The sequence below is a fragment of the Hypanus sabinus genome, chromosome 4 (genome assembly GCF_030144855.1).
Source record: "Hypanus sabinus isolate sHypSab1 chromosome 4, sHypSab1.hap1, whole genome shotgun sequence".
Lineage (NCBI taxonomy): Eukaryota > Metazoa > Chordata > Chondrichthyes > Myliobatiformes > Dasyatidae > Hypanus > Hypanus sabinus.
The window spans coordinates 153,640,205-153,656,685 of NC_082709.1; positions in this window are offsets into that span (position 1 = coordinate 153,640,205).

Consider the following 16,481-nt stretch of genomic DNA (forward strand, 5'->3'; position numbering starts at 1 on the left):
TCAGGAAGGGTTGTCACCCCTTAACCGTCAGGCTCTTGAACCAGAGAGGATAACTTCACTTGCCCCGTTACTGAACTGTCCCCACAGCCTATGCAGTAACTTTTAAGGACTCTGCTCTTGATATTTATCGCTTGTTTATTATTATTTTTACTTTTTCTCAGCTCAAGCTGGTAAAACCTGAGTATGGGCATGGCCAAGTGGGTTCATTCCTCAATTGTTAGGAACTTTCAGATTATTCTAGTGGTGCTTAGTATTGTGGCTTTCTGGAGATAAACAAACATATTGCTTTGTAGGCTTGATTGTTTAATGCTACTGTGTAGTGATTTTGGGGAGATACCAGTTGTAGATATTACTCTTGGGACAATGTATATATACCCTGTTCATGTTCCATAGCCTTTCAATTTCCTCTTTTAATTCAGCATATTTCTGGTGTTTTTCACTTTTTGATTTCTGTATGTTGTGTGTGTTGGAATGGCAACATCTATTAAGTAAGTTATTCTTGCTTGTTTATCCTGTAATATTATATCTATTAGATTATTATGGATTGTCCTATCTGTAATAATGGATTAGTCATAATGTAATTTGTAGGTCTCGGACTCTAAAGCTGGATCGGGCTTGTTTTTATAGTAAGGTACAGTGTTTTTTATGAGTTTCTGTTTTAAAGCAAGATTTTGGTGAATGGGTGTTTGCTACTTCATCACATCAGTGTAAGTAATCAGATTGAGTTAAACTGCCGCAGGATCCTGTAATATGTTGGCTTGTTTCCAATTGGTCTTGGGATTTTCTGCATTTATCATCTTGAATTTGTTGGTTTTTTACTCTGTATTTTTGATAATTTGTTGTGTTAACCACTTGGTCCTGTATTGCCACAAAGAATCCCTCTGTTTCTGTGAAGAAGTCCCCAACTCTGAGCCAAGGTTTGACTTTTCCTTGTTGACATCTAATCTGCACAGGCTGTGGGGACATCTTCCATGGAGGGTCATGCTCTTCCATTGGCTAACTTTTTCTGGTGACAATTTCTTCGTTTTTCTGGGATTTAAGTTTCATGCTATGTACTTCTTATCAGAATTGCATGCTTGCGTGAAGTGCTGAATCCTGTTTTCATTGATGAAAATATATCCTCAGAAGTTTTATCTGACTTGTGTAAGCTTTTGAAGTCTGTTGTTCCTCTTCCTCCTTCTATCCTAGGTCATGTTAATCTAAGTGTGTTTGAGTGTATGTGGTGTTTTCTAAAATTTGTCATTTCAGTTCTTATTTTTCTTTGTCAATTTTCCAGATTAGTTTCAGATCTAGATATTATGCTAAAAGAATATGCTAATATAGGTACAGTGAAAGTGTGTTTTGGCTTTGTTATATTTTTATTATTGAGCTCTCTTTGGCAGATTTTCTTAAGTTTGGAAGTAAATTCCGTCGAAATTTTTCCCATTATCGCACCATGATCTATTTTCTTTGCTTGTTGATATCCCATACAGTTATAAGTTTTATATTCATTCCATTGGTTGTACTGTATCCTGCTGCTCTGTTTTATATTCTACTAGATCGGTTGCACCTTTATGTTTAATTTTTTTGCCCTTAACCAGTCCAAAGTTCATGTTTATTTCTTTAGAAAATAGTTCTACTATTTAAATTAATTGCTTTAGCTTAGAAGAAACACATGATTTCCAATCATCCATGTATAGAAGGTATGTCAAGGTACAATTCGACAATAATAACAATTGGTATTATTTTTTCTTTGCTCCGTTTGTTATCTTTTGCTCACTGATTGTTTGTCCTTTTGGGGGCACTATTTCATTGATTCCATTGTGTTTCTTGTATTTACTGTGTGTGCTTGCAAGAAAATGAATCTCAAGGTTGTAAATGGTGACATATATGTACTTTGATGATAAATTTTTCTTTGAACTTTGAACTAAATGGTTCCCATTATCACGTCCTTTATTTAACCAAATCCAGCTCCAGTAGCTCATTATTTTCCTGCTTATCTCCCTCCTGTAGCTTTCTCCCATCTTTATACTTTCTTCACCACCCACCACCTTGCTCCATCTGTTGTTTCTTTCCCCTCCTCTCTCTCTCCCTCCCTCTCTGTGTCTGTCTCCATCTATCATTCACCTGCCACAGTCTTCAAACTCCACCCACGTCATCTTTCATGCTTCAGTCCTTTCTTGCCACTCTCTGTCTCTCTATGACCATAAGACCATATAGCGTTGGAGCAGAATCTGGCCTTTCAGCCCATCAGTTCTGCTCCACCATTCCATCATGGCTGATCCTGGATCCCATTCAACCCCATACACCTGCCCTCTCACCATATCCCTTGAAGCACCAACTAATTAAGAATCTATCAATTTCCACTTTGAATATACCCATGGACTTGGCCTCCACTGCATTCTGTGGCACAGTGTACCATAGATTCACCACTCTTTGGCTACAACCATTCCTCCTTACTCTTGTTCTAAAAGGTCACCCCTCAATTTTGTGGCTGCGTGCTCTAGTTCAGGATACCCCCACCAGAGGAAACATCTTCTGCACATCTACCTCATCTGGTCCTTTCAACGTTCGGTAGGTTTCTGTGCTGGTAATCTCAGCTTTCCACACTCAGTCCTGACACAGGGCTTGACCTGAAACATCGACAGTTTTCCTCCCACTATTGCTGCTCGACCCATGGAGTTCTTCCACCAGAGTGTTTATTGCTAGTAAAATGAGAAAATGAATAAGCAGGAGACACCACAGCCATTGGTAATGCAGAAGGGGAGAAGATTTGTAAGAAACTGAAATAAAATGAAGAATATTCTGGGGAAGGGTTATGGAACTGGAGAAAGATTCTGAAACAGGATGGTACAAAGCTACAGGAGAATACTAAACCACTATCATCAGCTGGACACTGTTTTCCAATGATATTTTTCACCCAAAATAAAGGAAGGGTAGAAGATTTGGTTCAAAGGTCATAGTGGTTCATTCTCCCTCTGTTTAGTTTGAGGAGGAATTTCTTTAGCCAGAGGGTGGTAAATCTGTGGAACTCATTGCCACAGATGGCTGTGGAGGCCAAGTCATTGGGTATATTTAAAACAGAGGTTGATGGGTTCATAATGGTTTGGGTGCTGTTTAATTTCATGAACAGAAGCAATATTTTATTTTAAAACTTCTGTTTCTCTTATGCCTTAGATATTCATTTTCCAACGAGCCAATTACAAATCACCGCAATGAATTTACTTAAGTAGGAAGGGGAAAACTTTATCCATAAATGGGCTTTCATCCTTCAAAATTTGAAAAAGGAAAATAGAACATTAACGCATCTAAATCATGAGCGTCAGAATAGCAGGGGTTTCGAGTGCAGGAATATCTGATTCCACACAGCTTTGTGAAATTTCCTCAGGTGTATGCAAGGAAAATAAATTACTTATGCAGTCCTTATTATTATTTAATTATTTATGGTTTTATATCGCTATATCACTACACTATTCTTGGTTGGTGCAACTGTAATGAAACCCAGTTTCCCTCGGGATCAGTAAAGTAAAGTATGTCTGTCTGTTAGTTATTTGCTATAAATGGATAATTATACTCTTTGCTTATATATAAGGGAATATCACTAAATTTAAATGTAAAAATGGAGACTGAATTTTAAGTTTCAATGAGGCAGAAATATCATATGAATTATAATATATAGTACTGTGTAAAAATATTTGATACCTAGATATACATACACAAATAAGACTTCTGCACAGTACTGTATATTTAAAGCAAGATGTCTATCTGAAACTATATTGAAGCTTTGTGGTCATACAGTGTCTTTATCTCTGACCCAATGTCTCTTCAAGCTGATGGTGAGAGGACAGTCTTATCATTAGGTAAAGGTCAGTCATTAGTATTTGTCATGGCACGAGCAATCTGCACAGATTTGCAATCTGGTGCTCAGACAAAGGCTGATACCAGTGTTTACCATTGCATCTTGCATTCTACTGTGATGAAGCAATGCATTTGCTACAATGAAGCTGCAATCAGAGCATTTTCCAGAAGATCCCCATTGTTTTCCGTATTTTCCTCACTGATTATACCTTGCCAGTCAGTTACGTACCTGTACCTTCTTATCCTGGTACCGAAGTCACTTGGAAGTTCTCTGTGGAGATACCGTCACCATAAAATTGTTATGCAAGCGCCACCTCCTGGCATGTTTAGGAATAAGACCATAAGACAGGAGCAAGGTTAGGCCATTCAACACATTGAGCCTTTCCACCGTTCCATCACGGCTGATTTATTTTCCCTCTCAACCTCATACTCCTGCCTTCTCGCCATAACCTTTGACACTCCTGCTAATCAAGAACCCGCCAACCTCTGTTTTAAATAAAGTTCACAGTTCACAATTTCAAAAACACATTTATTATCGAAGTCTGTACTGTATGCTATACACATCCTTGAGATTTGTCTCCTTACAGGCAGGCAAAAAGCAAAGAAGCCCAATAGAACCCATTTAAAAAAGACTGTCAAATACCTAATGTGCAGAAATAAAAATAAATCATGTAAACAATAAAAGAAAGCAAATAGCATTCAGAACTAAATAAGACCATAAGAGCCGGGAGCAGAATTAGGCCATTTGGCCCATTGAGTCTTCTCTCTCCATTTCAACATGGCTGATTCATTTTATCTCCCAGCCGCAATCTCCTGCCTTCTCCCTGCATCCCTTCATGCCCTGTCTAATTAAGAACGTATCAAACGCCACCTTAAATACACCTGGCCTCCGCAGCCACCTGTGACAAAGAATTCCACAGATTCGCCACCCTCTGGTTAAAGAAATTCCTCCTCATTTCCATTCTAAATGGACCTCCCCTTATCTTGAGGCTGTGCCGTCTGGTCTTAGACTCCCCAACTATAGGAAACATCCTCTCCATCTCCACTCTGTCAAAGCCTTTCAACATTCAATAGGTTTCAATGAGATACCCCCTCATTCTTCTAATTTCCAGCGAGTACAGGTTCAGAGCCATGAAACACCCTCATACGATAGCCCTTTCATTCCCAGAATCATTCTCGTGAACCTCCTCTGAACTCTCTCCAACGTCAACACATCTGCTCACAATAATCTAACTGAGGCCTCATCAGTGCCTCAAAGCCTCAACTTTTATGTGCTAGTCCTTTCAAAATGAACACTAACATTGCATTTGCCTTCCTCACCACTGACTCAGCTTGCAAGTTAAACTTTAGAGAATCCTGCACGAGGAATCCCAAATCTCTTTGCCTCTCAGACCTTTGAATTTTCTGCCTGTTTAGAAAATAGTCAATGCTTTGATTCCTTCTACCAAAATGCACAACCATACACTTCCTGATACTATACTGTATTCCATCTGCCACTTCTTTGTCCTAATCAATTTTCCTAATCTGCCTCAGCCATTCTGTATCCTCTCTACTTTCTCAAAACTACCTGCCTCTCCGCCTATCTTCATATCATCTGCAAACTTGACCATAAAGCCACCAATTCCATCATTCAGATCATTCACATACAATGTATAAAGGTGTGGTTCCAACACCAATCCCTGTGGAACACCTCTAGTCGTTGGCAGCCAACCAGAAAAGGCTCCCTTTATTCTCACTGTTTGCCTCCTGCCGATCATGCTAGTACCTTTCCTGTAATGCCATGGGCTCTTTACTCGTTAAGCAGCCTCACGTGTGTCACCTTGTTCCAATTGACTTGGACTCCACAGCCATCTGAGTAGATGCATTCCACAGAATCACCATCCTTTGGGTAAAGAGATTTCTCCTCATCTCTGTTCTAAAGTAACGTTATTCAATTCCGGGTCTGTGCACTGTGGTTCTAGACTCTCTGTGTCCACACTGCATAGGCCTTTCAATACTCAGTAGTTTTCAATGAGATCCTCCCTCATTCTTCTAGACTCCATCAAGTACAGGCACAGAGACTCAAATGCTCATCATACATTAACTATGGCACTTGATTCCGGGGATCATTCTGAGAAATCTCGTCTTCCCTTCACCAATGCCAGCAAATCCTTTTTTAGATATGGAGCCCAAAACTGCTCGCAATACTCCAAGTGAGGCCTCACCAGTGCTTTATAAAGCCTCAAAATTACATCCTTGCTTTTTTATTCTGGTCATGAATGCTAACATTGCATTTGCCTTCCTTACCACAGACTCAACCTGTGTGGTAAACTACATTTACCTGTCTGGACACGCCCCCTGCTGACTGCTCCTGTGGCTCCTCCCACAGACCCCTGCATAAAGGCGATCGAGGCCTGAGCCCGGCCGCTCAGTCTCCAGGATGTAGTATGGTGGTCACTCACTGCTTGTTCCTTCTTCCAGTCGATAAAAGCCGATATCTTGCCTTACGTCGCAAAGTGAGTTATTGATGGTGCATCAACCTGGAAATTAACCTTCAGAGAATCCTGCACAAGGATTCCCAGAGTTTAAGATGCAACAACTTACTGGTAAGTCATAAGGCAAGAGATTTGACTAAAAACGTAATTTCTAACATAATTTTAGAAGAAAATTGTGGTGTACTATTGCTGCAGACAATGAGGAGGCTGGTGGAGGCGAGGCTGATTTGGGGGATGAGACGTGCTAGGGCAAAGCCAGGTGCAACATGTTCGAGCCGGGGTAGCAGACGGAGTTCATATTGCTGTTGGAGACAGAATGAGCGATTTCGAGAGGAGTCAATGTGGAGAAGTTCCAATGCCCACCCTAACCCGGGTGCGAGATTGGATTGCTCGAAACACCAAGCCGATTTGGTGATATCGAGAACAGCTTTGGGCTGGGCAGCCCAGGCATACCGTGGTGCCAGGACCCAGGTCCTAGAACACGGCATTATGCGGTGCTTGGGCAATTTAAACATCGGTCCGGATAGACTTGAAGCCCGAGTGTCGGGTATGGAGGCGAGGGTTGGGCGGATTTTGCTCTTTGACCTACAACTGTTCATTCCTTTCATTGCAGCACCGAAGCTGAGGACTGATCCAGCTACTGTGATTTTCTGCCCTACTGCTGTGATGAACTGGGACCGATGTTTTGGGTTTGCTCTGGGACTCCGTCTCATCCGGGTTGCTGTTGGCTTGCTTCAATTGTTTGCATGATGTGTGGTTTTTCCCTCTCCCTTTCTCTGCACTGTGGTTTTTGGCCTTTTTTAAAATTGGGTTACTTGGGTCTCCTGGCTTTGTGGCTGCCTGTAACCAAACAAATTTCAAGGCATATAATTTATACATTCTTTGATTATAAGTGTGCTTCGAAGTCCATTTGCTCCTCAGATATTTTAATTTTCTTTCCATTTAGAAAGTAGTTTACCTTTTTACTTCTCCCACCAAAGTAGAAGACCATACACTTCCTGACACAGTTGTGCACCTGCCATTTCTTTGTCCATTCTCCTAATCTAAGTCCTTCAGCAGCTTTTCTACTTCCTCAAATCTAACCCCCCCCCCCCCACCTATCTTCTTATCGTCTGCAAACATTGCAACAAAGCCATAAATTCCGTCATCTAGGTCATTGACATATAACTTAAAAAGAAGCAGGCCTCTGTCATGCACCACTGGTCACCCACAGTCAACCAGAAAAGGCTCCTTTTATTCCCACTATTTGTCTCCTCTGAATTAGCCACTGTCTTATCCATGCTAGTATCTTCCCTGTTATACCACAGGCTCTTAACTTGTTAAGCAGCTTCATGCATGACACCTTGTCAAAGGCCTTCTAAAAATCTAAGGACACAACATCCACCAATTCTCCTTTGTCTATCCTGCTTGTTATTTCTTCAAAGAATTCCAACAGTTTACTCAGGCAAGATTTCCACTTGAGGAACCCATGCTGACTTTGGCCTATTTTATCATGTGCCACCAAGTACCCCAAAACCTCAACCTTAACAATCAACTCCAACATCTTCCCAACCATTAGGTCATAATAACTGGCCTATAATTTCCTTTCTTCTGTCCCTCTCCTTTCTTGAAGAGCAGATTGACATTTTCCAGTCTTCTGGAATTATTCCAGAATCTAGTGATTCTTGAAAGATCATTACTAATGCTTCCTCAACCTCTTCAGCCACCTCTTTCAGAACCCTGGCGTGTGCACCATCTGGTCCAGGTGACTTACTTACCTTCAGACCTTTCAGTTTCCCCAAGAACCTTTTCCCTAGTAATGGCATCTTCACACATTTCTGACCCCTGACTCTCTCGAACTTCCACTATACTGCTAGTGTCTTCCACAGTGAAGACTGATGCAAAATACTTACTCAGTTCATCCACCATGTCCTTGTTCCCCGTTACTACCTCTTGAGCATCATTTTCCTCTGGTCCAATATCCACTCTCGCATCTCTTTTACACTTTATGTATCTGAAGAAACTTTTAGTATGCCTTTTTTTTATTGTTAGCTAGCTTACTCCCTGCTTAGCTATAAACTCCATTTTAATATAGAATTCATCTCAACTCAAATATGTAATGTATTTCTCTCTAGTCGTTTATATATAAAAGTCAGGCACATGTAAAACATTCTGTAAAGTGAAGATGCTTTCAAAAGTAATGAAATGGAATATTTCTAAGTATCAAAAAATACTATAAAGAGCAGTTTTATAGACAGTTACACAGTCATGCAGTTTTATAAGCAAAGCAGCTGGTAAGTTTTTCCAAGTGTCCTGGAGAATTTGCCACAGTTCTTCTGCAGACTTTAGCTGTCTTGCTTGCTTCTGTTTTTCCAGGTGATCTCAGGCAACCTCGATGACGTTGAGATCAGGGCTCTGTGGAGGCCACACCATCGGCTGCAGAACTCCTTGTTCTTCTTTTTGCTGAAGGTAATTCTTTCTGACCTTGGTCGTGTGCTTGGGGTCATCGTCCTGCTGCAGAATGAAGTTAGGACCAATCAGAAGCCTCCCTGATGGTATCGTGTGATGGATGAGAATCTGCTTGTACTTCTCAGCATTGAGGATTCCATTAATTCATCCAGATCACCAACTCCATTTGCTGAAATGCAGCCTAAAACTTGCAGGGAATCTCTGCCTTGCTTCACTGTCGGCTGTGGACATTCATCCACGTAGGGCTTTTCAGATCTTCTATGGACAAACCAGCTCCAGTTTGATCAACAATTTCAATTTTTGACTCTTCAGTCCAGAGTACTTGCTACCATTGTTCAGGACCCCAATCCTTGTGTGTTTTTTTGCATAGGTGAATCTCTTGACTTAGTTTCCACTTTGGGAGAATGGTTTTTTGGCAGAAACTGTTCTATGAAGATCACTTCTGATAAGACTTCTTCAAACTGTAGAGGGGTGTACTTGGGTTCCAGTGGTTTTTGCAAGTTCAGAGCTGATAGCAGTGCTAGACTTCTTCTGATTTAGAAGGGGTGTCAGTTTGTTGTGTCTCTCATCTGCTGCACTAAGTTTCCATGACAACCACTGCATCCTCAATCTTGGCCATTTCTTGTGTGTCTTCAGAAGAGCTTGGACAGCACATCTTGGAGCCCTTGTCTGTCGTGAAATTTCTGCTAGAAAGAGACTTTGTGTGTCATTGATTAAACACATACCACACCCTCACCTTCTCGTTTAGTTGTTCTTCACCCAGTTTAATTGATTCTGCTATTTATGTCAGTGATCATTAGCACCTGGTTGTAATCTTTGTTTAATCATGCACTAGGCTACATACTTACAATGCAATTCGATTTTTTATTGGAAAAGTGGGCTATTACTTAATATATTACTTTCTTTAATGAAATACAAAAATTTTTCTGCAGCAAATTTTTTTTAGAAAAAGAATGTTTAGAGATCTAAAATTTGCTCTTTTCTACTGACAGACTGATGCAGAAGACACAAAATGACATCTAAAACAGAATTTATATTAAAAACCTAGGGTGCCTAAGACATTTGCATAGTATATATATTCAGGTGCAATCTCCACTGTACAGGAGAGTGGTCCATTTCTGCCCTTAATCTTTACATGTACCTGCTTTTGATCACCTTTGTAGTTCCTCACAAGGACTACTTGTCCAAGAGTGAAACATGGAACCTTCTTGTTTGAGGAGCCCCCAGTTTGTCTCAGCTGCTGGTCCTGCATCCTCCTTCTGAGACTGGCCTCGAGGAGACCCAAGTGTGAGCGCAAAGGATGACCCAGGAACAGCATAGCTGGTGCATTGTGGGTTGTGGAGTGTGCTGCATTACAATGTGCAAGGAAGAAATAGTTCTGGAACATCAGTCCTGAGGGTTCTGGCACACCAGTCCTTGTGCAGAGGCTGTAATGGAGGCTATTGGGAGCTCTTCAGGCCATTTTGTAGCTGCAACCAAGGCTACCAAGATATTTGTTCCCATGAACGATCCAGCAAAATCCACATGAATCCTCTGCCAGGGCAATGCAGGCCATTCCCAGGGATGGAGAGACGCTGCTCTTGGCATCTTCTGGAAATGTTGGCATCCCAATCAATGCATGGCAAGCTGCTCAATCTGCTGATCTGTCCCAGGCCACCAGACAAAGCTTCGAGACCATGCTTTCATTTTGACCACGACATGTAAGGTCCTCCAACACTATAGCTCTTAGCTTGGATGGTACAACAACTCTCAATCCCCACAAAGGGCAAGCTCTGTCTTCCCGGTGCTGATAAAAATGGGGGATCTGGAATTTCTGTTGCATGTTTCAGCCATTTTGGGTTGCGATGTAAACCTGAGAAAATGCGGGGTCTTTTCTGGTTTCCCTTTGGATCAACTCTGCTGTAAAAGGGAGACTTTTGATTTGTGTTAGGGAGAACATGTCAAGAGGAGTGTCTGTTTTGTGGTAAATTTTTCAGGTATTTCCTTTTCCAAGGGTAGAGGGGACAATCCATCAACATTTCCATGATTAGTCATTCTCTTGAATTCAAACTTGTAATCGTGTCCTCATAGAAACAGAGCCCATCTTTGCATTTATGCTGCTGCTGGTTTATGATGTTAATAGTCCGTTTCATCGCTATTTTTGAGCTCTGTGTCTGAAGATCACAAAGACCTCGGGTCTTTGGGCCCACAGCAAAAGATTTTCTGGCCTCCCCGACGACACACGACTCTCCTGCCATACACCGACTCTCAATCCGCCCGTCCCCAGAGTCCTGAGATCTTAGGCTTCCGAATACGATTGAGATTCTCAGGCCTAACACTTGGCATATTAAATAACGGCCAGTCGTGGAACCCCGAGAATGGGTCCCATTCCTGCAAAGAACCAAAGTCTGTGTGTAACTCCAGCTCAGGGTCTTCAAAAGAACTGGAAAGGGAAAAATAAAGATATTAAAGGTAGAAGTAGAACCGTTTCCGAAGATGCAAGCAAAGGAGTCACCATTAGGCACCATCAGTCCTCCTAAGCTCTGCCCCAGCCAGGCAGGTTTCTGTTTAAACATAACAATTTTGTTCACACTCACTTTCATTCCTGACTGCAACTCAATGGCATCTCTGGCTGCTGATTCCATTGAGACAGCAATTTCAACTGTTCTTTTAAATATGAGTTGTGCTTCAGTTAGAAAATGTTGTAAATCCCACAAACTCAGCAATCTCTCAGTGCATCACTCAGAAAGTGTCTTCAATTCAGCCACATATGCTGAAATGGACTCCACTTCTTTTTGATTCTGCTTACAAAAGCTAAAACATCTGCAATCAACATTGGTTTCAGTTCAAAATATTCCTGCATTACTTTCATGATATCGGCATGGTTGGTTTTGTTGGAGCAGTTAAACTTCTCAGCAAACTCTATGCTTTTCTCCCCATTGCACCAGCAACACCGGTACTCATTTTTCAATGGTTGTTTCACTTGCTTCAACTTATTGCTCAATTCATTCAGTACACATCATCCAGTTACCTGTTGTGCAATCCAACGTGCATACCTTTCCAATGCAGCCAGCCATTTCTGCTTTTTTTTAAAACTCGCCATCTCTCTTCCTTCCAAAGGAAAATGTGCTGCGTTTCAATAGGTTTTCTTGGGTTTGTTTTAAAAGTTTCTTGTCACCCTCTATTTTATAACTCCAGAAACTAATTGGAAGAAAAATTCAAGAGCCGGGAATTTTGTCTACTTAGTTATTCTCCACTTCTTTTTAGTAAAGCGCTCACATATAACACCATGGTGTATTGACATATGCCCCTCATGTCCTGTACTTCTTACATCTGAATGAATTAAATAAACAAAGATTGCTTAATCAAAAATATATTTACATTACTCAAATATTGAATACAGTACAGACACAAAATACTCGTCCACCATTTCTTTGTTGCCCATACTTTGCAGTTCACTGCTCTTGGCAGGGGAGCTTTGGTTGAAGGATGCGTGAGTTAAATGCAGCGCATTTCTATGCATGTCATGTCAGAAGGATGAGAAAATGCAACGAGTTTTTTTAGTTTACATTTAAGTATGTATTCTACTTCCTAAATACAAAAAATAAATGGAATCCACTGAGGAGGACTTGTATCAGCGCTGCTGCGGTTTTTATATATGGGAGCACCTTATTTGATTGCAGTTTTAAACTGAAGACAAAATCAGAGTAGCTGATGTAAATTTTTTTGAATTTGCTAGAATATGACTAAAATGGTTTACATTTCAGAAATCAAATCTGAATGGTTTAGAATTGAAAAAGGAATTTTAAGATTAAAACTTTTAAAGTTTGTTTATTCATTGCTTAGAGACACAGCATGCAATAGACCCTTCTGGCCCTTTGAGCTGTGCTGCCAGCAACCCCTGATGTAACACTAGCCTAATCACTGGGCAATTTGCAGTCACCAATGGGAGTAAACCGGAGAGCCCAGATGAAACCCACAGTTTCCATGAGTGAACATACAAACTCCCTATGGAGGATGCAAGGATGCCCTGAGTTGTATAGAAAGAAAAGAAAAATCCAAAAGGTTCAAAGGTACAATTTAATATCAGAGAAATGTACACAATATACATCTTGAAACGCTTTTTCTTTGCAGCCATCCATGAAAACAGAGAAGTACCCCCAAAGAACGAATGACAGTTAAATGTTAGAACCCCAAGGTCCCCCCCACCATCTCCCCCCTCTTGTGCATAAGTGGCAGTGAGGAACAATACCCCCTCCCCACTGAAAAAAAAGCAAGCATTGGCACCACCATCGAGCACTCAAGCATAAGCAAAGACATAGATTTGTAGTTACCCCAAAGACTTCACATTTCACACCTTATTTGACATACCACAGGTTCTCTCTGTCCCTGATAAGAGGTGTCTCCATTTTCCCAGCGAGCAGGGAGACATAACAAACAACTCGCTGGTTTACCATGATAGAAGTCCATTACATCGCTTTTTTTGAGCTCTGTGCCTGAAGATCACGAAGATCCCGGGCCTCCAGGCACACAGTACATATCCTGACTCCCCTGATGACACACGGGTCTCCTGCTGTGACACCAACCCTCAATCTGCCTGTCTCCAGGGCCCTGAGATCCTAGGGTTCCGAATTCATGCCGAACTCTTAGGCTAAGCCCTTGGTGTGTCGAACAACGGCCAGTTATGGAACCCTGAGAACGGGTCTCATTCCCGCAAAGAACCGTAGTCAGTGTGTAACTCCAGGTCAGGGTCTTCAAAAGAACCCTGAAAGAGAAAAATGGAGACATTAAAGATAGAAACAGAGCTGATTCCGAAGATGCAAGCAAAGGAGTCACTGTTAGGACCGTAAGCTCCTCCTTCATATGCCGTATTTCCATTATGATCAGGTAAGAAGCTTCTTGAGTCAACCGATATAGAACTGAGTGGGACCTTTCATTTACAAGGATGGTTGTTGTTTGGGTATTCTTTTGTATATTTTAAAGGATTTGTGCACTAATGCGACTCGACCCAATGTTTTCCACAGTTACTAAGGACATTGGTGAGTTGCTTCACTTCGAACCACGCCAGCACACTACATTGTATTTTTTTCATTTGTAATCATTTCCTACTCTAATGTCTGACAACTTGAATGAAATAACATTTTAGAAACTATTATTTGTTGCATAAACATTTTTGCTATCGGCATATTATTAAAAATCACTTCCCCAAAAGGGCATATATTAAAAATCCTTTATTATAATTTCACCTGTACGTTTTACCTGTTTGGAACCATGAGTGTGATGTCCTGGGTGCACACTACATGGAACAAAATACACTTCACGTAAACACTAGATATTCTGTAGGAGGAGTTTATGAGATACGAGCTATTATTCTTCACGAAGCAGAATTTTTTTTACTTGATTTCATCGTAACCTTGAAAGCTATGGGCAGAAAGATATCCTTCTCTAACAGAAACAGGACACTGTAAAAGGGAACTATTAATAGCCGGATAAAAGTACAACAGAAAACATCAACCCAAGAGACTCCACAGATGCTGGGGATCCTGAGCAACACACTCACAAAACTGGAGGGACTCAGCATCCAGAGAGGGGAATAAATGGTTAACGGTTCGGCTGAGACTCTCCATCAGGATGGGAATGGAAAGGGAGAAGATGCCAAAATTGGAGGCCGGGGGTGGGGGGGGGGAGAGGAAGGGAGGGGAAGGAGTACGCGCTGGAGTACAAACTGAAGCAGAGGTTAATGGGTGAAGCCAGATGAGGGGGAAGGCAGATGAGGGGGAATGAAGAGAGAAAGTGGGGTGGTGGTAGGTGGAAGGGGTTAAGGGCTGAAGAAGAAGGAACCTGATAGAGGAGGGTGGACGTTGGAGATAAGGAAACAGAGGGGCCTCTGTTGGTCACCTATTATATTTCTATTTCCCATTCCAACGTATCAGTCCATGGTCCCTTCAGTTGCTGTGATGAGGCCATTCTCAAGATAAAGGATTGACAGCTGGGTGGCCTCCAGCTTGATGGCATGAACACTGGAACTCTCTAACCAGGTAATTTCTCCACCCTCCACCTCATTCTTATCCTTCTCTTCTCCTCACCTCCCTCTGGCGCCCGTCCCCTTAGTACAATTCAGCTGCCTCCCTAAAATGTTTTAAAAACAAAACCTCTGCTCTGTTTTAGGTTGGATACATTTAATATTGATATTCTCTCTGTTACAACCAATGAAAACTGTTATCGCTGCTGATGGAATCTCTCCTATTCTAATGTCAACCTCACTTCCATATCTTCCAGATAGTTCCTTGACCCAGACCGGCCTCAGTTTTTCAGATGTTTGCTTTTTGGTTTTTATATTTTTAATTGAATTTTCAAATGGTTACAGAAGGAAAAAAAATTATCAACCCTTCCACCCTCCCCCTCCCCTTAACCCCTCCCCCCCAACATATCCCTGTAGAAAGAGAGTAAAAAAAGAGAAAAAAAAAGAAAGAAAGAAAGAAAGAAAGAAAGAAAGAAAGAAAGAGTGCCTGGATATCGGAAGATCCCCACATGCTCCATGGAGTTCATAATAGCTTTAGTATATATGTATTTATTTCTTTCCCCAAATAACCAATAATTTTATCTTCGGAGCACCTATATATTTAATCCTATCTTTTGTAAATAAGGGTGCCAAATTTTCAGAAATATTTCATATTTATCTCTTAAATTATAAGTGATTTTTTCAAATGGAATGCAGCTAAAAGCTATATCTATTTTCATTTTCTAAATCTATGTTAAAATTCTTTTTCTTTTCACCGGTCCATTAAGCCCATTAACATTAAAACTTAAAAAATTCAGTAAATTAGTCATTATTTTTAACAGGGTTACTCCAGTCTATAGTAATACCTAACTTTTCAACTTTCGTAGTACCTTGGGGAATCTTTTTAAAATTCTCCGTGCTGCTATGTGTCTTCCCCCCGATTGTCCAGGCAAAGAAAGAAAGATTAAAGAAAAATAGATTATAAAGAAAAAAATAATAAAATACCCCCCTACTAATGTTGTGAATAAAAAAAAACACATTACCCCCCTCCGTTGTACGGGCCATGGCAATCACCATGATTACACACATGAATCCCGTAGCAATCGATCCGAAGTTCCCCAGCTCCCCCGTAACATAAAAAAGTATATATAAGAGAAGAAAAAAATAATATCCTACTCTTGATTAATATTTCTCAAATTTTTACCTTTCTCCCCCTGTATCATATAATTAAGAGTATATTTAAATATCCTTTTGTCCTTAAACATCCATCAACTCCATTCACTGTCCCTGTCTTCATCTTTAATCTGTTTCACTTTTAAATCTTTGGCTGTGGTTAGCGAATATTTGGGAGTTCTTGTGCAAAAAAAAGAGTGAAACAACAACATTTGATTTTCCATTCTTCCCAACTACATTCTCGTCCTCTTGCTGAAGGCAGGATATCTGGGTATTTAAGATTTCTCCACATGTCGTTTCTCTGCAACACAATAATAATAACTTTATTTATAGAACATGCAGATGTAGTTCAAAGTGCTTTACAATGGGATAAAAGTACAAACATGAAAATAATAATAAAAATGAACAGGTAAATAAACGACAAAAAGATGTTAATAAAATCAAGGTTTAATAAATAGATTTTGAGCTGGTTTTTAGAAGTGTCTACTGAGTTTGCATCTTTTATAGTTTCGGAGATTGAATTCCCCAGTTGAGGAGCATAGTTCAGAAGAAGCAGACTTGCCAATTAC